Source organism: Mauremys reevesii, linkage group 4, assembly GCF_016161935.1.
Source record: "Mauremys reevesii isolate NIE-2019 linkage group 4, ASM1616193v1, whole genome shotgun sequence".
Classification (NCBI taxonomy): domain Eukaryota; kingdom Metazoa; phylum Chordata; order Testudines; family Geoemydidae; genus Mauremys; species Mauremys reevesii.
In genome coordinates, this window is record NC_052626.1 from 131,503,888 (window position 1) to 131,524,242 (window position 20,355).

Below are 20,355 nucleotides of genomic sequence, written 5' to 3' on the forward strand. Positions count from 1 at the left end.
CGGATCTAAGCCCTGGATCCAAACATTCCCAGCACTTGGGAACACTTAGTGTGGCATAAAGATCTGGATGCAAATTTTGTGGTTCAGTCACCTCATAGCTCCCGAGAACTGCCAGGCCCATGCAGACTGGCAGACATAATATTCCATAGCTGAGGTCATCCATCTGGAAGAAGAATGGTCCTTGCAAGGAATGCTGGTGCTATCTAGAGGTAGCATGGTCCAGTGGGTAGGGCACTCACCTGGGAGTTCGGGAGATCCAGTTCCGTTCTCAGCCCTGCTCCAGAGCTGCTGGGTGACCTTCTCCAGTGCTTTGTCTGGCTTGTCTAGACAGCCTGTAAGCTGTTTGTCTGGAGAGCACACAACACAATGTGGCCCCGATCTTGGGGTTACTGAAATACAAAAGGAGCACTTTGGATATTGGTAGGGTGACCAGACAGCAACTGTGAAAAAATGGGACAGTGGGTGGGGGGGTAATAGGCATCTGTATAAGAAAAAGTCCCAAAAAACGGGACTGTCCCTTTAAAAACGGGACATCTGGTCACCCTAGATACTGGGGACTGTGCCTTTAAGGGCTGAGCTGGGTGGGCAGGACTCTTGCCAACACCTTAAGCACCCAGCCCTCACAGATGCCCACAAAATGAGCAGAGTAATGGATGAGGCAGGACTCGGAGGCAGGAAGCAGAGTGGAGTGAAGTTCTCCTATCTCATTTCATTCCCTCCCTCCTTGCACTGCTCCCTGGCCCAGTTTGCAGAGAGGAGGGTCAGGAATCCGTCGCTCTCCGGGTCCCCCTCCCTAGCTGCTGAGATAATCGAGGGTTTTACTGCAGTAGACCGTGGCCAGCTTTTCTAAACATCTCCTAATGCTTCCCCAAAGAGCTAGCGAGGCTGCCCTGCACATTTGTAATCAATGCACATAGCAAACGGCTTGCTCTCACTTCCTCCACCTCTCCTGCTCTCCCTCCCCACCCGCCCTGCCTTTCCAGAGCAAGGACCGGGTTGCCTGGTATACGGAGAAGAGTTATTCGTGCTAATAAAGCAGCCAAGGGTTTTTCTCTCTGCTTGCAAAGCTCTGTGACCCTCACTGAATGGCAAGCGGTTTTATACTTGCTCTGCTTTGCCTGTCTGTCTATGCCCTACCTGCCCCATAGGAAATGGGGCAGGCCCCTCACCCAGTGAGAGCACAAGCCCAGGCAGAGTGAATGGCCTGCAGTCCCCAGTGATGGGATCAGTGTTTTATGGCAGCGCCTCGCTGGGTCACAGCCACGCCCAGAGGGCTGTATTTATCATTCAGTGCAGAGGGTCCATCCCTCACCCGCCAGGCGATTCCCCCCTTCCCCCTCCCCCTGCCCTTCCCAGAGATGAATTGTAGTGAAAAGCTCATTCCAAAGACATGAACATTGCACTCGGAGGCACCTGGGGAGCAGAGTACTAGACAGGGGCAGCTGGAGAGGGTGATGAACATCTACATGGTCCAGCCAGGCAGGGAGAGAAATTACCCCTGCGAGAGAAGTGACGGGCACCGCATCCCAAATGCATCACTGGGAAGGGCCAGGAGGCTGGAGACACAGCAATCACACTCCACTTGTGGCTGCTTCTGGTGTGGAGTGCAGCAGCTGGTTCTGCAGGAACCCCTGTCCCACCCATCAAATACAGCCCCCTCTGGGGTGGGGTACAGCAGCTGGTTCTGTAGGAATCCCTGACCTATTACTGAAACGTTAACCCAGACTGTGATGGAATGCAGGGATCCCTGGCCCACCAGTTAAATGCAGCCATGTCTGGGGTGGAATGCAGCAGCTGATTAACTGCACACAGCAATATGGGGCTAGGAAGCAAGAAAGAATACAGGCCCCCATTGGAACTGGCAGGGGAAATTTAGCAATGCAAAATGGAATGTACCTGGACAGTGGGATTACCATCTCAGGCCTAATTGTCCTCAAACTTACAACACTTTTACACCAATGCAATTTCATTGACCTCAGAGGAGTTACTCCTGATTTACACCAGCATCAATGAGTGAAGAATTGCATCCCCTGACACCCTCACTAAAAGTGCTGTGGACTGTCTAGTGGCCATGCATGCAGCCAAGCAATTCTAGTTAATTTTTTCAAAGGATCTAAAGATACTTAACTCCCTCTTTAAGTGTCATTATCCCCTTTTTGCTGATGGGGAAACTGAGTCACAGAGAGGGGGAGAGGTCTTCACAGAGTCAGCAGCAGAGTCAGCCACTGGTCCCTTAACTCCTGTACCAGGGCCCTGGGAGTGCTGCTAAATGTCCCAAGATATAATTAACACCCTGCGGTGAGAATCCTAGATGGCACCTGCAATTAGCACAGTTATAAAATCTTAGCTCCCTGCCTCTTCTGCCATGAGCCATTACTGGGGTTATCACCAGCATCCTAGATCACTTGCACTGTCAGCGCGCTGATGTATAAGGCAACAGACACAGGCTGGCAGCTTGCTCACTCTGTCATTCACTGTCAGGGAACAGAAGCCAAACTGCCCTGTGATCAGCCCACAGCCAGGGAAATCTCGCACTGCGGTGCTGCGGATGGAGGGAGGGGAGGAGCCCACGTGGGAGGGAGGGAATGTGATGGATTACAAGGCACGGGGCAAATATGGCAGGAGGGTGAATGGTGGCGAACTGAGAAAAACCTCAGGGGGCCTGTGAAATCACACTGAAGGGAATAGGACTGCAGGGGGGTTGGGACTCAGAACAGGAGATGGCCCCTGCTCGCTTCTTAACCCTTTTGCGCCACGGTTTAGATTGCAAGTCAGCCTTGCTCCACCGCCACCAGCTGAGGATCTGGCCTGCTGTCTGGCTCAGGCACATACCTGCATGCTCGCACCCTGCAGGGACCTCAGAGAGAGAACAGCTGGCAACAGACCCCCTTCCTGCTACATCCTTGTCCTCCTCCACTCTCCCAGCCTCCCACTACACCACACTCTCCAGCTTGCTAAGCATATGGTACCGGACACGGCTGTTCTATGCCAGCACAGGCCAAAGGACATCCCCATGGGTCTAATGCAGCTCACAGAGGTGGGAGAGGGAGATTCTTTTAGCTGGGCAGATCACAGAGCTAGGGAGGCTGGAGAGGAGGGGGTGCCGTGAATGGGACACCAAAGGGAACCTGGTGTGAAGCAGAGGTTTGGCAGTGGAGGCAAGGGGAGAAGTGATTGGTGGGAGTCTGGATGGGGAGGGGAGAGAAGGAAAGGGAAGAGCCGGAGGTGATGAGGTTGAGTGGCAGGGGGAGACTGGAGTTCTCCATAGGGCTGGGAGAAGGCTGCAATTTGAAAATCAGCCTCTGCTGATTTTCCACCAGGAACATCCACCAGGCTGGGGCAAGGCTCAAGGGTAGAAAGGCAGCACAAAGACTAGGGGAGCAGATGAAGCAACCCGTGGTCCTGGGGTGAGTGCAGAGGGAGAAGCAGACAGGATGATGGGCAGACCCCTGGAGAGCAACAGCAGGTGAAGGGGGAGGCAGGGCCGCGATCCACCAGAGGCACCGCTGAATGAGCAGACAGCTGGGCCGGGTCCCGTGGCAGATAGTAAAACAGCCCCAAAAGCCGAGGCCTGGGACCGCCAGCCAGTGACGCGGCTCCGTTGATAAAACATTCATGAGAACCTGTGCAAAAAAAAAATCAATTATTGTGCTTATGAATTAATGATTGCTCAGAGAATCAATCCCAGCCAAGCCCTGCGCGTGCTGTACTTATAATGAACATTAGCAGTGGGAGCGCGGGCCAGCGATTTATTTTTGCAACCAAGATACATCTCTATCTTTTTTTTTTTTTTCCTTTTTCTTTCACAAGCTCCATTCGAGCTGCTTGAGAGAGATCAGATGGTTTCTATGAACTAGACAAAATTGGGCATGTGGAAGTGGCGAGGCTGCTTTTCTTTGAACGGGGTGTTCATTAGGCCCCTGCTGGGAGGGTTTTCATTCAGCGGCCCAGGCTATAAATATGGATGGGGGTAATTGTAATCGAACTCCGCAGCATTTGGCACGGGCATGTGTCATTCTCTCGGCATTATCTCCGCACTTACAACACTTCCCCACAATCGCATAATAGCCTCTCGGTGACTCACCGGTAACCGGGAGAGAGAGAGAGAGAAAAGACAAGCCAACTAGAGTGGGAAACGACTGTCTCGGAGGCAGAGATGTGGGCCAATATTAATCTCTCAGGCTACTTACCAGGTGCTTTGTGCTTTTGAACTGCTCCCAGCCAGACTTTACTGGAGTGTACTACCGCTCTCTGCAACGGCTTCACTGAAGCCGGCAGAGCTTGGGAATCCCTGACACCACAGTGAGCCTTTCCCATTGACTTCAGTGGGGTTTGGAGCTGGCCCTCTGCGCCTACAATGAAAACGAGAATTGGGATCTCCGGGGTAATTGAGCCTGACTGGCAAAGGCCCATGTGCAGGGAAGGGGGATTGCATTATAGAGCCTTTCACTCCTACATTGCTGGTTCAGATCCAGCCCAGGTTGGAAGTGACTACGTATCGCTACCCTCTTGGGCCTCGCCGCCTATGAAAATGAGCTGTAGGGCCTCGGGAGCATGTTGCAGAAGCCACCCCTGCAGCTGGCTCTAACGTGACCGCAGAGAGGCCAAGGGCTGGTTGGGCCATAGGGACTCAACTCCACTCTCCTCCCTAGAGGTCAATACAGCCAGGTTGCAGGGCAGTGTGCGAGCGATGCCTATGCATCCTCTGTCCTGTGGATATAGGACTTTCACTAGCACCAGTGGCTACTGCTATTTAGTAACCCTGGCCTTGACACTAGTCCCTGCTGCAGCTGGTGGCAGCAGAGAACGCTGTCCTGTGGGGGAGACAGCCAAGGAGAGGGCAGCTCGAGCTGGGGAGGGGGCGTGGAAATGGCCCGAAGGGGGCAGCGGGAAGGCAGTTAGAGAAGAAGGCAGATGGAGGCAGCACTGGTTGAAAAGGAGATTTGCTGAGGAAGCTGGACCATGAACTGCCAGATGCAAGGAGCTCACCACGAGGGGCACAGAGCTCTGCCCGTTGGGGCACTGACAGTGGGAGACGATTTGGGCACCTGGGACATGGGGGTGGCTCTCTGGGGGAGGAGCTGTCATTCACGAGGAGCCATGGGTATTGCAGTGTGGAAGCAAAGGAGTATCGCAAGCAGGAGAGAGGGGAAGGCGGGACAGCTGGAGTGAAGCTGAGTGCTGATCAGTGGCAGAAATGGAAATAGAACCCATAACATAAGAGCGGCCATACTGGGTCAGATCAAAAGTCCATCTAGCCCAGTATCCGGTCTTCTGACAGTGGCCAATGGCAAGTGCTTCAGAGGGAATGAACAAAACAGGCAATCCCCAAGTGATCCATCCCTTGTCATCCACTCCCAGCTTATGGCAATCAGTGGCTAGGGACACCATCCCTGCCCATTCTGACTAATAGAACATCCATGTACCTATCTAAGGTAACCAGATGTCTTGATTTTATAAGGACAGTCCTAATATTTGGGGCTTTTTCTTATACAGGCACCTATTACCCCCCAACCCATCCCAATTTTTCACACTTGCTATCTGATCACCCTAACCTGTCCTCCATGAACTTATCTAGTTCTTGTTTGAACCCTGTTATAGTCTTGGCCTTCACAACATCCCCTGGCAAAGAGTTCCACAGGTTGATGGTGCATTGTATGAAGAAATACTCTCTTTTGTGTTTGTTTTAAACCTGCTGCTGATTAATTTCATTTGGTGACCCCTAGTTCTGGTGTTATGAGACAGCATAAATAACACTTCCTGATTTACCTTCTCCACACCGGTCATGATTTTATAGACCTCTGTCATCGCCTCCCTTAGTCATCTCTTTTCCAAGCTGACAAGTCCCACATCTTCTGACTTTCAAATCAAGATAGCTCTGAGCTGCAACCAGGAGGCACGGGAGCTCGCCGATAAAACCGAACAACGTGAAACCATCTGATCAAACTTTTTGGAGACTCAGAAAACTAAGTGTGGGGCTTGGCTCCTCCCAGCAAGGTAAGCCCCTCGCTCCTTGTCAGCAGGCTGCACTGCAAATGGGTTCCCTTTGTATTTGGGTTTTTGTCTGCCTGCATTTTACTGTTGTTCTTTTTTATTGTTCCTTTGTCTTCCTGTCCTTGTTGGAACAATGGTGACCCCCATGGAACCAATAATAACATGTTTCAGATCCCTTATTAAAAACACTGCAATGGCAGAATCAATAAGCATTGGCGGCTGAGGCTGTAATAAGTATAATAATTGCCATTAGGTTAACAAGTGGGGGAAGAGAGCACAGGGCTGCTAATATTGTAATTATATGAATCTGCTTCGATCAACTGCAGCTTCAGCATCACAGCGTCGGCCCCCTCCTCTCTCAGCAGGAATGGAAGACACATGGTCTCCGAGTTGAAAGAAACCAGTTTCTCTCCTACACAATTTCCTACGCTTTCTCATGCATACGAGTGCGCGCACACAGCTGATGCACCCCCTCAAGCACACCATTGAACATTACACACCTACACCTGCCCCCCTGCACAAATGCTGCACACTGGCAAACTCCCCCCCAGACAGCACCTCCGCAGACTCAGAGGCCCTTTTTATCTCTCTTTTCTTTCCACCATTTCATTCTGGTCTCCAACTCCAAATAACGGGCAAGTCTCTGCCACCTTCACTCATGTCTAGCAGTAACTTGCTCTGGGATCACTGGTTCCCCACTCCAGGCTCCCCACTGGCATGTAGCGGAGTTCTGTCTGCATTAGGGCTGGGTTTGGTCTAAAACCTTTGCCACCTGCAGGAGCCTGTGGTAGCGCTGAGAGTTGAAGCTGGGTCTCCAGAGCCCCTTCCTCTTTCCAGCACCGGTTCCATTCTCAAAAACTGGTGTTTGCCGGACTCAAGAGCCCCTTTTCATACCCACAGCAATGCATTCTGGGGGTCTGTTTGCACACACAAATGCAAACACATTGGGGGCCTGGGCCCTCTTGTTGATAATGGCACTTAGCAGCTGCACCACATACTAGTCTACATGTTCACTGCCCTGGCTGTTCACAGATCAATTCTCAACCCTCCGGTGAGCCAGGGGCAGTAAGAATCATTATTCCCCCTCTGTAGATGGGGAAACTGAGGCAGAGAGAGGCAGGCTGGCCTGCTGGCTAAAGCACAGGACTGAAACTCAGGAGAGCAGACTTCAATTCCCAGCTCTGCTCTGGGATCCATGCGAGACTGTGGGCCTCTGTTCCCCACCTGTGAAATCAGGAGACTACTTCTCCTCTGGCTCACCCTTTGTCTTGTTTATTTAACTAGGAAGCTCTTCGGGGCAGTGACTGTCTCTAGGTGGGCGCAGTGCGGCCCTTGATCCCGCTACTATAATGCAAATAATCTGTGACCACAATAACAAGAGGCAAAGTGCATTAGAGCTCAGAAGCGCCTGCCTCCTGTTGGGCTTGGTGTCCCTAGACTACACGGCCATTGGCTGGCTTGTTGTACCCTGCTTTGGAAATTTGGCCTGAACATATTTATCAGGATCCAGAAATGTGTTGCTCAATATCACAGTACCTTTGACTCAGGGTTGGGAGAGGAGAGGAGGGTACGGAGTACCGGAGTCAATAGACCCCTTCTCTACGGTTATCACGCAAAGGAAGTTTAAAGACAGATGAGTGGGGGGAGTAAGAGTGGAATTCCTGACGTGACATGCCCTGGCAATTAGTCTTTTAGATAGAGAGTGTTTTAAGGGTTGGGCATGGGAGGGGAAAGCAAGAGGAGGAGGAAGAAATGCTAATTACAGCAAAGTAGCTGCCCAGAAAAAAAAAATCAATATTTAATTCTGGCCAGATTGATTTGTGATTCAGACTTTCCAGCTATTCGTTTTGTTTTGATCAGATTTTATGGCCACAGATTGGAGAGTTCTGGCTGTGTGCGACAGAGGATAGCTATATTAAATGACACCAAATGCATTTAAGGTGAAAAAAATATAGGACTTTTTCTTAAATAAAAAGAAAATGTGCATGTGTGTATGGGGGGAATGGCCCCACCACAGAACTGAACAACCTGTTAGCAGGAAACATGTTAGCACCTGCTGATGGGATTTCCTATAGGCACATAATGCTCCATCCCCCACCATTGACACTTCCCCCCCTTCAGTTGTAAATTTCACTTGGAAAACTTCCTACTGGTCTAGTGCGTTACGTAAAAGGCCGACGGTTCAGGATCACCCAGATAAGCTGTTCTGACTCCTTCCTCATGAAATAAAAGGGTTCTGTGATTAGGTTTTAACAGATTGATTGGCTAACACAAATCCAGGGAGTTGTATGCAGTACTTAATTTGTAATGAAAAAGATGCTGGGACTCAAGCAATTTTTTCTTTTACATTTATAACAGAAGTGGCAAGCCCTGAGGTGCCGGGGCTATGAGCTCCCGAGCCTAGTGGTGCCGGGGTCAGCCCCAGCGAGCCCTGGCATACATTAAGCACTGCAATTGGAATGAGCTATACGAGAGTGTCACTTATAATTATTCTCCAAGTTCCATAACGCAAGAACAAAGGGACATTCAAGGTGGCAAATCCAACATTGATCAAAGAAAATCTATTTTCATACAATGGAAACAAACTGTGGAACTCATTGCCACAGGAGGTTGAGGCCAAGAATTTAGCAAGTTTTATAGAGGGCTTGGATGTTTAGATGGATAACAAGAATATCCAGAGTTTATAATAGTAAATATTAAAGGTTTAGAAGGGATATAAAACCTAATTCTTCAGTGCTTAAGACAACTATTAGCACAGCTGTTTGGGAATTTTTCATTTACAAGATTTTTCATCAGAAAATGCCAGTTTTTCAAAACTAAAAACTGTTCACAGAAAGCGTAAGTTTTGATGAATTTCCCATTTCAAAAAAGGTTGAGGAAAAAAGGTTAGATATTGTCAAAACATCCCATTTTGACTTTAAATGAAAATTTTCCTTTTTTGCTTTAAATGGACTTTGTTTTGAATTTTAAGTCAATTTACAGTAAAAAAAACATTGAAATTGAAACCAGTGGTTTTGAAATTAACAAAACATTTTGATCGACCTCATCTGAATCCCCCCCACCTCAGATTTCCAGCTTGCGAAAGGTTTTGACTTTTCACCCTGACTTAGGTTGAGAAAAATCTTCAAAGTCTCTGAAATTCTCACAGGAAGGGGAAGCTGTTTCCCACCCAGCTCAAGCCAGTAACTCTGGGTCTTAGGCAGGATCTGCTCTGTGGTCAGTAGATGATCCTCCATCTGCCTCTGTAGAGTTCTTGTACTTTCCTCTGAGGCATTTGGCACTGGCCATTGTCAGGGGCATTATATTGACTAGGGAGAGCAAGGTTAGGGTCTAGTAATTCCCCTCTTATGGGCCAGAGCTGCGTAACATTGGCTGGACAGATTAATAGAAACTTGTATTATCACACGGATTCAGCCAAAGTTGGTATCTAGCCTCCACTGTTCTCAGTGGTAGAAGATGACAGAACAAGGAGTAATGGTCTCAAGTTGCAGAGGGGGAGGTTTAGATTGGATATTAGGAGAAACTTTTTCACTAGTAGGGTGGTGAAGAACTGGAATGGGTTACCTAGGGAGGTAGTGGAATCTCCTTCCTTAGAGGTTTTTAAGGTCAGGCTTGACAAAGCCCTGGCTGGGATGATTTAGTTGGGTTTGGTCCTGCTTTGAGCACGGGGTTGGACTAGATGACCTCCTGAGGTCCCTTCCAACCCTGAGATTCTATGATTCTCCAATGGAATGGTTCAGATGGACAGATAGAGGCCCTGTCCTTTGATTCATTTTCCTATCTAAAATACTTATCCAGCCCCCATTACTGCAGTATCAGAGAGACGAGGCCTGTGATGGAGCAGGGAATCAAACCCACGTCCCAGGGTAGCACCCCAACCCCTAAGCCAGCCTCTCTCATTTATAGCTTCAGGCCTTGGAAAGCATTGACGCCAACGCAATTTTCTTTCGGGGCATTATTGCAGCCGGAAGTAATGGGCTACAGCCTGACTCCCTTTGGTTACAACAGACGTTGTAGGAACTAGTCAGTATACACAATAGGATAACGTACAGCAACACTAGATTTATTCTTTTTATTTAACAGACTTCGCTGTAGATGTTGAACACACACAAAAATTAATAAGTTCATCCTGAGTTTTAATGGTCCCAGTGATAAAATGTCTGCTCCCCAGCACTAGAGCCGAGCAAGCTGGATGATATAGCGTGGTAGGCTAGATGGGCAAGGGAAAACAATTCCAGGTTGTAATTTACGTAGGGTGCTTATTGATTTCATGGGCCACTGGGGCAGCAGGTGTAAATTACAGGCGTAGAGTGAATCATGCCAGTGTTCTCTTGTTGATAATAGAGCTAATGTATGTATGGGTAGATTTTTCAGACTGAAATTATGGAGAACAGAACAGAGATGCTGGGGGTACAGCAGCACCCCTTGGCTTGAAGTGGTTTCTATCATAGCCAGGGTTTACAGTTTGGTTCAAGGGCTCTCAGCTGTCCTCCACTATACAAATTGTTCTAGCGCCCCTGGAACAGAATGAGAAGTCAGTAACCTCCCTGTCTCCACTCTTCTTCCTCCAGTGCTGGATCTTGCCGCTGGCAGACAGCGGGTCTTGAAGGAGAGAACATATCATTTCTGCAGCCTAGCCACCTCAGGTTGAGATTTTGTCAAAACTCAAAGCAGGGCAGGCCAGTTTAGCTCACTCAAGATTATGTCTACATGGCAGTTAAACAGCTGGCCCATTTCAGCTGACTTGGGCTCGTGGGCTATACAATTTCAGTGTAAACATTTGAGCTCAGGCTAGAGTCTGGGCGAGTCCAGAGACATGGGACAGCCATGGGTATTTTATTGCAGCATCAGCTGGGGAAGCCTTCAAAGAACACCTAGGTTCTTCAGGAAGTGGCAGTGATTCAATCAGAGGCTTGATCTTCTTCGATTCAGCACAGGACCAAAGCCACAGTGGTGGGACCAAGGCACTGCTGGGAGTGTTGTCTTCTGGGTAAGACATAAAACTGAGGCCCTTGACCACCCATGGTTCTTAAAGATCCTTTAACACTTTCCACATGCGGAAAGGGCTTGACTACTGGGTCTTGGTTGATTTTTCGGTTTGGGTGAAGTCCTACAGCAATTTCAACTGGATATTAAGGTGTTCTGCACTTCCTGCCCCAAACTGCTGCCAGGTTCTATGCCAGAGAAAACTTGCCAGTGGTAGGTGATCGAATGCCTGAGTCTCTTGTATTTATATGCTCTGGGGCACAGGTGCTATCTCAATGTGAAAAACTATCATGTTGGGTTTATTTTATAAAAATAACTAGACACACACACACACCCCTTTTCATTTGTAGATCTCCAAACAGTTTTCTGTTGCCTTTTCTTCCTCTGGGTGGAACAAAATGGAATTTGATTTTTCTCACAATTAGTGAGCCATGAGTAACAGCTCTGAAATAGACCCTAAGGAGGTGGAAAGGCACAACCTCAAAAAAAAAAAAACTCCACACAAATGCTCTGTAACAGCATGGATGCTGCCATGGAGAAACATGGTTTGACATGCAGAATAACTCCACCATGGCGCACAACTTTCTTTAAAAAAACAACCCTCCCTGTAGTTTGTTGCCACTTGGAAGCCAGAAACTGAACTCAATTTCCTTACCCACATTTTTTCCTCCCATCTTGTATGCACACCTACTGCAGTGTTCCAAAGTGCTAGGCCACTGGCAGGGATTGCTTTTTTTAAATAAGAACATTTTACACATCTGAGCTGGGACTTATCCCTCTTCCAAACCCAGCTCTCCCACTCCTTTTCACACACAAGTAGTATTTGGATTTTGCAGCTGCAGGCGGAGCGGGGGGAGGAGGGGTACATTCAGTTTTGAACCTACCAGCATTGCCAGATTCCCTTTAGTTACGCTCATGGCTAGACTTAGAGATGGTGGCAGTGTAGGTAAGAGGCCAAAACCTGACCCACTTTTCTCTTTATTTTAATCCACTTGCAAATCCCATGTAGTTTTTTAATCAAATACTTCAGCGCCCCGCAATATTAAAAAGTATAGATGGGCCTTGAGCCATTTATTCTGGATCAAACTCCTACTTATTCCAGGGGTGTTCAGATGTGGCTTTTCATGAAAAAGAATAGTAATAAATAAAATCAAAGCCAGCAGCCTGGCATTTGCGAGAGCAACCCTGCAATAACAAACCACCAAGTAAGGGGGATGAAAACATCAGAACAAGTAGGAAATGGGATCAAGATTCAGAGCTGCTTTCAGCTGTTAGCCTCTCCATCCCCCACGTTATAAGGTGCACAGTCAAGGCTGGTCTCAGAACTAGAAGGACCTTGGGTTAGACGAGAAATACCAGGCCACTCAAAAGACTAATCCAAGGCCCACTGGAGTCAATGGAAAGATGTCTATTGTCTTCACTGGACTTTGGATCTGGGCCCCTAAACTTTCAAGCAATGCAAAAAGTGGGCAATAAAGACTGAAGCCCACCTAGTTAGAGATCTTGACGCAAACTCAGGTATTAGCATGGCTTTGTCGAACGGTTCATTACCTTTGTGTGCAGACCTGCGCCCTGTTTACCAGTGAACCGGGAACCCGTTTACGTGGTCATTATGAAACCAGGCAAAAGCAAATAGGTGCCAAGTGAGCTTATTTTAGAATCTGGAGGGGTTCACAACCCCAAAAGCCAACAGAAAACTTAGAAGGTGCAAAGGGAAACTTTAGAATCATAGACTTTAAGGTCAGAAGGGACCATTATGATTGTCTAGTCTGACCTCCTGCACAACGCAGGCTCACCCACCCACTCCTGTATCAAACCCCTAACCTATGTCTGAGCTATTAAAGTCCTCATTTAGTGGTTTAAAGACTTCAAGGTGCAGAGAATCCTCCAGCAAATGACCCGTGCCCCACACTGCAGAGGAAGGCAAAAAATCCCCACAGCCTCTGCCAATCTGCCCTGGAGGAAAATTCCTTCCCGACCCCAAATATGGTGATCAGCTAAACCCTGAGCATGTGGGCAAGACTCACCAGCCAGACACCCAGGAAAGAATTCTCTCTAGTAACTTGGATCCCACCCCATCTAACATTCCATCACAGGCTATTGGGCATATTTACCGCTAATAGTCAAAGATCAATTTATTGCCAAGATTAGGCTATCCCATTATACCATCCCCTCCATAAACTTTTCAAGCTTAGTCTTGAAGCCAGATATCTTTTGCCCCCACTACTCCCCTTGGATGGCTGTTCCAGAACTTCACTCCTCTGATGGTTAGAAACCTTAGTCTAATTTCAAGTCTAAACTTCCTAATGGCCAATTTATATCCATCTGTTCTTGTGTCCACATTGGTACTGATCTTAAATAATTCCTCTCCCTCCCTGGTATTTATTCCTCTGATATTTATAGAAAGCAATCATATCTCCCCTCAGCCTTTTTTGGTTAGGCTAAAAAAGCCAAGCTCTGAGTCTCCTTTCATAAGACAGGTTTTCCATTCCTCGGATCATCCTAGTAGCCCTTCTCTGTACCTGTTCCAGTTTGAATTCATCCTTCTTAAACATGGGAGACCAGAACTGCACAAAATATTCCAGATGAGGTCTCACCAGTGCCTTGTATAATAGTACTAACACCTCCTCATCTCTACTGGAAATACCTCGCCTGATGCATCCCAAGACTGCATTAAATTTTTCCACGGCCATATCACATTGGCAGCTCAGTCATTCAGTGATCAACCAATACGCCAAGGTCCTTCTCCTCCTCTGTTACTTCCAACTCATGTGTCCCCATCTTATAACAAACATTCTTGTTATTAATCCCTAAATGCATGACCTTGCACTTTTCACTATTAAAAATCATCCTCCTATTACTATTACTCCAGTTTACAAGATCATTCAGATCTTCCTGTATGATATCCCGGTCCTTCTCTGTATTGGCAATACCTCCCAGCTTTGTCATCCGCAAACTTCATTAGCACATTCCCACTTTGTGCCAAGGTCAGTAATAAAAAGATTAAATAAGATTGGTCCCAAAACCGATCCCTGAGGAACTCCACTAGTAACCTCCTTCCAGCCTGACAGTTCACCTTTCAGTACGACCCATTGTAGTCTCCCCTTTAACGAGTTCCTTATCCACCTTTCAATTTTCATATTGATCCCCATCTTTTCCAAGTTAGCTAATAATGCCCCATGTGGAACCATATCAAATGCCTTACTGAAATCAAGATAAACCAGATCCACTGCATTTCCTTTGTCTAAAAAATCAGTTACCTTCTCAAAGAAGGAGATCAGGCTGGTTTGGCACAATCTACCTTTTGTTGTATTTTGTCCCAATTACCATTGATCTCAATGTCCTTAACTACTTTCTCTTTCAATTTTTTTCCCCAAGACCTTGCATACTGCAGATGTCAAACAGGCCTGTAGTTACCCAGATCACTTTCCCCACCCTTTCTTAAAAATAGGAATTATGTTAGCAATTCTCCAGTCATACGGCACAACCCCTGAGTTTACCAATTCATTAAAAACTTGCTAATGGGCTTGCAATTTCATGTACCAGTTCCTTTAATATTCTTGGATGAAGATTATCTGCCCCCTCCTCCCAGCCCGGATTTAGTTCCATTAAGCTGTTCAAGTTTGGCTTCTACCTCGGATGTGGTAATATCTACTTCCATATCCTCATTCCCATTTGTCATCCTGCCATTATCCCTAAGCTCCTCATTAAAGACTGAGGCAAAGTATTTGTTTAGATATCGGGCCATGCCTAGATTATCCTTAACCTCCACTCCATCCTCAGTGTTTAGCGGTCCCACTTCTTTGTTTTCTTCTTATTTATATGGCACCCATGCAAAACAAATCCGGGTGAGCGTCACCTGGGTATGGGAGATAAGGAATGAAGCCAGAGGACAAAAGGAGAGTTCCCTTGGTTTTCTGTTTACCACTTGGGCCCTGCAACAATTATCTTTGACCCACCCTAGGAATGTTGATCTTCTCTAGCAGGGTCCCACCCCAGAGCCTCTTAGAGCTATTAGCTAAGGGCTCAGTGAAGAAGAATCCTGACAGTGTCACAAAACAAACAAGACTTGCCCCATCAGCTTGTACAGAGAAGGATCTTTAAGCCTTTGGTCTCATGAGACTTTATGGCAGAAGACCCTGGCTTAGAAGCTGAAATATTTTGGAAAAGCAGTACATTTAAGAAAAAAAAAGTTTAGACCTACATCTCCTAGTGATGCTGACCGCCTCTGCAAAGCTCTAGATAAGAGCTCGATGATAATATTATTACAGAGGACACTATTTTGATCCAAGAATAAATCAGGAGAGAGAGGGCTCCAATCCCACAACATGATATGCATCCATTGAAGGGCATAGGAGTAGCTTGCACTCATCTGATCCACAGCTCCTCCTATGAAATGCAGGGTTCTTGCACAGAGGCCATCATGACGGGCAGCAACCCCAGTTTGAGAAACACTGGAGAGGGGGAGGGATAGCTCAGTGGTCTGAGCCTTGGCCTGCTAAACCCAGGGTTTGTGAGTTCAATCCTTGAGGGGGCCATTTAGGAAACTGGGGTAAAAATCTGCCTGGGGATTAGCCCTGCTTTGAGCAGGGGGTTGGACTAGATGACCTCCTGAGGTCCCTTCCAACCCTGATATTCTATGATGAAAATCCTTCATATGTACACACAGAGCTTTCTGCTTTAGAGGCAGTGTGCATACATTATCAAGCACAGGTAACCATGCCAAGGGCCATTCCCTCCATTTTCTAGATGGGCACACTGTCACACAGAAGTCAATAGACTCACCCACCCAAGGCTACATGGGAGCGACAGAGCTATCTTAGGGTATGTCTACACTGCACACTAGGTGGTTGGTAGCTGAACTGGAATCTGAGCACAAGCAGGGTCTTTGTATTTGCTCAGCACCACTGAGTATTTTTGCAAAGGAAGCCAAGTATTTTCCATGAAGTTTCTGGAGTCGAAGCTTGCACAGAGATGTTAATAAATCCTTTGAACGTTTATACAGTGCTTCCTGCATTCACATCTCTGCACAGACACTAGCCAACCATCCAGTATATCACCACCCTCATTTTACAGATGAGGAAACTGGGTCACAGAGGGGCATATGACGTGGTCAAGATGGACAGAGCTGGGATCCAAGTTCCAGACCTGCTGAGCCCTAGTCCAACATTCACACACACACAGAGCACATCATCTTTTTAACCAGTAGCCATTGTTACACCTTTCAAATATTCACCGTCCAATCAGAGCCTTATTTGAAAACATGGGTTCCAGAGACACCATTTCATCCGCATTAAGGGTCTGCCTAGCACTGTGGAGCTATGGCCAGGGGCAGCTCTAGGGATTTTGCGGCCCCAAGCACGCGCTTGGCATGCTGGGGCCTAGAGCTGCCCCTGGCTATGGCCCACAACTGGAGCCTCCTAGGAGCTATAACAATGCAAGTAATAATAATCCTACCCATGCCTTAAGGGGCTTAACCGAAGAGAGCCCAATCATCCCCCCTCTGTGCCAGGCAAACTCAACAGATATTTACCAAAGGTGAATCTAGCTAGTTAAAATGTAAATAAGAGAATCAATAGAGACCTTTGAGCCAAAGCTCACTTTGGCCTAGAACAATGAAAAAAACAACCTGATAGCCACTATCTTTCTGAGCAGGAAATGCCAGTATACTGGGCAAAAAGGCCAGGAGTTCCCAGAACTATGTAAACAGCTGCATGTTGCCTCTGAGTCAGCTCAAGATGGAAAATTTAACCCCCGGGAGAAGGGTACAGAGCTATAAAAGGAGAACAATGACACTGAGTGGAAATCTCTTTTCCCACAATGGAAGGTGCAAAGATTTACTCCCCTCAACCCTGTCGGTCCCCAAGTAACTCTTCCTTTGTACCCATTATGAGAGTGGATACTCAGCAACTTCCAGTTCCCAGCTAGAGGGGCATTTCAGCCAATTATGCCACCTCCCCCTACCCATGCTGTTACCAACTCAACTGGTAACAAACGGTTTGCAGGGAGCTCTGCCAACACTACTCAGGCTGCCCAGCATGGGCACATCCTCCCCTTTGGTATCTGGAGGAGAAGGAGGAAGAGAACAGCGGGTGCAGATTCACCACATTAAGAGCGGCTGGATGGTTCATTGAACAAGGAGCACAAAGAGGCTGGCATAAATACGTGTGCTTCTGGTTAGTGTAACTTTTGCTGACTCCTGTTGGATTGAATCATTGTACTAGATTCTCCCTCTTCCTTGCTTTGGAAATAGTGTGCCTCAGTTTGCCAGTCTGTGAAATAGATACAACATGACTTACTTCCCTCCCTGGGTGAGGGAGGCTAGGGAGGATTAATGCCTTAATGGTCAGAAGATCTGCTGATGAAGAAGTGCAAAGGGTTTTAGAAAAGAGGAAGGAAATACAGACAGGGCAGTAATGGAAGGTGCTTGCACACAGAGGAAAACAAAAGGTGCTTTACACAGTGGGAGGACCAAACAATACCATGTGCATGAGTAAAACGACCAAGGCTATTAATGAAGCAGACAGGGGCCAGATTGGCATCTTGCAATCCAGCCTCATTAAGGGGCACTGCCAGGCTGTGCTGGTCCAGCAGCAGGGCTGAGACCAAAATGAATCCCCATTTGCTCCTTGCTTCCTCCTTTTTCCCTAGGGGAAGTAAGAGGCATTGGCCCATTTTGTGGCAATGGCTAATGCTATACTTTCACCTGCACAGGTGTGCGAGAGTAGGTGGAGCTAAAGCTCTGCCCTTCCCCAGCCCCGCTGGGCAGAATGCCACCACTCGTGTTACCCTCCACACCAGCTGTGCAGTTCTAGTCTGCACAGCAGGGGGCAGAAAGGCTCCTTGCCCAGCTATGCAAGTGGGGCCTGAGCACCCCTCAGAGAGGCAGCTTTCCCAGACGTAGGTAGTCCCTGCTGGGGAGTCAGTGTCTCCTTACAACCCCCCTTACTCCACTGCTGGCTCACAACTCTGCAGCACATTACTGACCCTAGGAGCGGGAGTCTTCTCCCGCTGCACCAGGAAACACCCCATTGCGGTCAGCCATGCAGAGTGAGTGCAGGAGGGAGCCAGAGCTCAATGGTGAGCCCTACAGCCTGAGACCTACAAGTCAGAGTCAGCTGACCCAGGCAGCCTTGGTCCTTAACGGCTGCATAGACATACCCTAACTGCCTCTCTGGAGCCATTCTCCCTTCATACAGGGAACGGAGAATGGGGTTCTGACACATCATTTCAGTGACAAGAACCTGGCCAACTGCTCCAGCTCAGAGGCCTTGCCAACGGCCAACAGGAGATGTGGAGATCAGTCACCAACAGCAGGGAAAAGGAGAAGGACAATTGTCAATTGCCAGGGACAACTCATGCCAGTGTGACCCAAATGACCCCCCATCATCTGCTAGTGCTCACCGCTAATGAAAAAGCAGGGCTAGAACTGCTCCGATTGATGACATCCCCAACAGAGTATATTATCCCTGCTTCACGCCATCAGAGATGGGGTCTTGGAAGCATCTGCTACCAGACAGACGACTGGTTTTCCCAATACAACACCCACTTGGGAAGGATATTTCAGAGCTGGCTGCTACATTGCATATGCACATACCCGTCTCTGAGCACTGGAGAAGAATAAAGCCATTCTGGATGCTGCTTCTCCTGAAATTGGGTTATTCCCAGTGGCCAAGCCAGGCGGAAATGTGAATGGGGTGGGAGAAATTGGATTCAGTAGGTGTCCCTGCCTTTGCCTGACCTGGTTTGGGTCTGGTGATGGTCAAAGAAGGCATGTGACTAAGGCTATGATCAGCTTTAGCTAGGGACCAACCCTATGGAGTCAGTGGACTATATAAATGCCACCAATAGAGCAATGTGTTTCGCATTCCAGAGATGGAATGATATTTCCTGAATGGGGCTCACACATTCAGAAGATGAGGAGCCTGCATGGCATTGGTGAAAGTCATCCCATTGCAGGATTTGGCCTATTGTGTGTTTTTATAGCCCCTCAGCTGAGGATCTCAGTCATGGGGTGCTCTACTCACCGCAAGGGCGCCTCCTCCTGGCCACTCTGGGGACTAACTCTTCCCAGGTCCAGCACCGCCTTCTGCCGCTCTCTGCATGCCCTGCCTCTCACTCTTTGCAACCCAGGCTGCTCTATCACCATGGCTCAGCCTTCCAGCCAGGTCACTGCATGTTTTCCTCTTTCAGGATATCAAAGTCTCTTCATCCAAGCTGGCAGTTTCACCTTCACTGCCCAAACTGTGGCTGGTAGGGGAGATTGGGCCCACCCTCAGCTCCAGCTCAGGGACCCTCTATTCAGCAAACAATGTCTGCACCCTTTTAAACCTCGCTGCCTTTTCCAACATCCCCTCTACCTAGTTTATCTTCTTTCCTCTGCTCCTGTCCAGAGAGCAGCTACAGGCTTTCTCACTATAGCCCCAATCTGCCCCCAGCTTCCTGGTTTTATCCTAGCCCTGCCTATTCCTTCCCAGCAAGGCTCCATCATTGTTCAGGAGTTACTTAGGACAGCTAATTGCCCTCAGCTGTGGCCTCTCCCCTGGCTCATTAACCCCTTCTCGGCTGATGTGGTATAAACACCCCATCACAATCTCCAAACACTTTTCAGACATTCATTAGGCTCCCCAGCACCCTTGGAAGCAGAAGTATTAAAATCTCCCTTTTATGGAAGGCAAACTTAAGCTGCAGAAAAGCTAAGGCCAACATTTTCTAGAATTACCCCGATTTGATATATCCTATGCCTTGGGCCCGGTTATCAGATGTGCTGAACACCACAGCTCCAGCTGAAATCCAAGGGGAGCGGCAGGGGCTCAGCACCCCTGAAAAAATCAGGCCCAAGGGTGTATCGAATTGGGACGTGCACACCGGAGGCAGCCAGAATCAGTGGCGACTTTGCAAAGATTTCTGCGCATGTGACTTGCCAGAGGTCACACCGCAAATCATTGGCAGACCTGGGAATGGAACCCCAGCATCCTGGTTCCTCCTTGCCCCTCGAAACACCAGCCTCAGGCCCAATGTCACCTGCTCCCTGGGAAAATGCCCTGTCTGTTCACTCTGCATGCTTTGGATGTTGAGCAGGCAAGAAGGGAACCTGGGCATTCCCAGGAGTATTGTCTGAGCAGGCTGAGGGAGTGGCACTCATGCTGTCTGATCACTGGGACTATGCCCAGCTCAGCCTTAGACACACTTGAAGTTTTGCCTGTTTGCTGAGTGCACTGCCACGGCCCCAGGCAGCCCACGCTAGCTTGCCCATGATAAATGTGCTTCGTCTCATTTCCTCTCTTTATACGGAGCAGGCTGGGGTAGGGGACAATGTTAGCATCCCCCCAGGGCGACAGGAATGGGAAATGCATCCCACTGCTCTTCTGGGAG

General features: G+C 48.3%; 1 long non-coding RNA gene across 1 annotated transcript; it reads right to left on the bottom strand.

The window, feature by feature from the left end:
- Nucleotides 1–1,436: 1,436 nt before the first annotated feature.
- Nucleotides 1,437–19,438, bottom strand: LOC120404965. The gene is made up of 3 exons (XR_005598286.1): nt 19,008–19,438; nt 4,191–4,352; nt 1,437–3,623 (listed from the first exon to the last, which is right to left on the bottom strand). It is a non-coding gene; the product is annotated as an uncharacterized LOC120404965 (long non-coding RNA).
- Nucleotides 19,439–20,355: the final 917 nt, after the last annotated feature.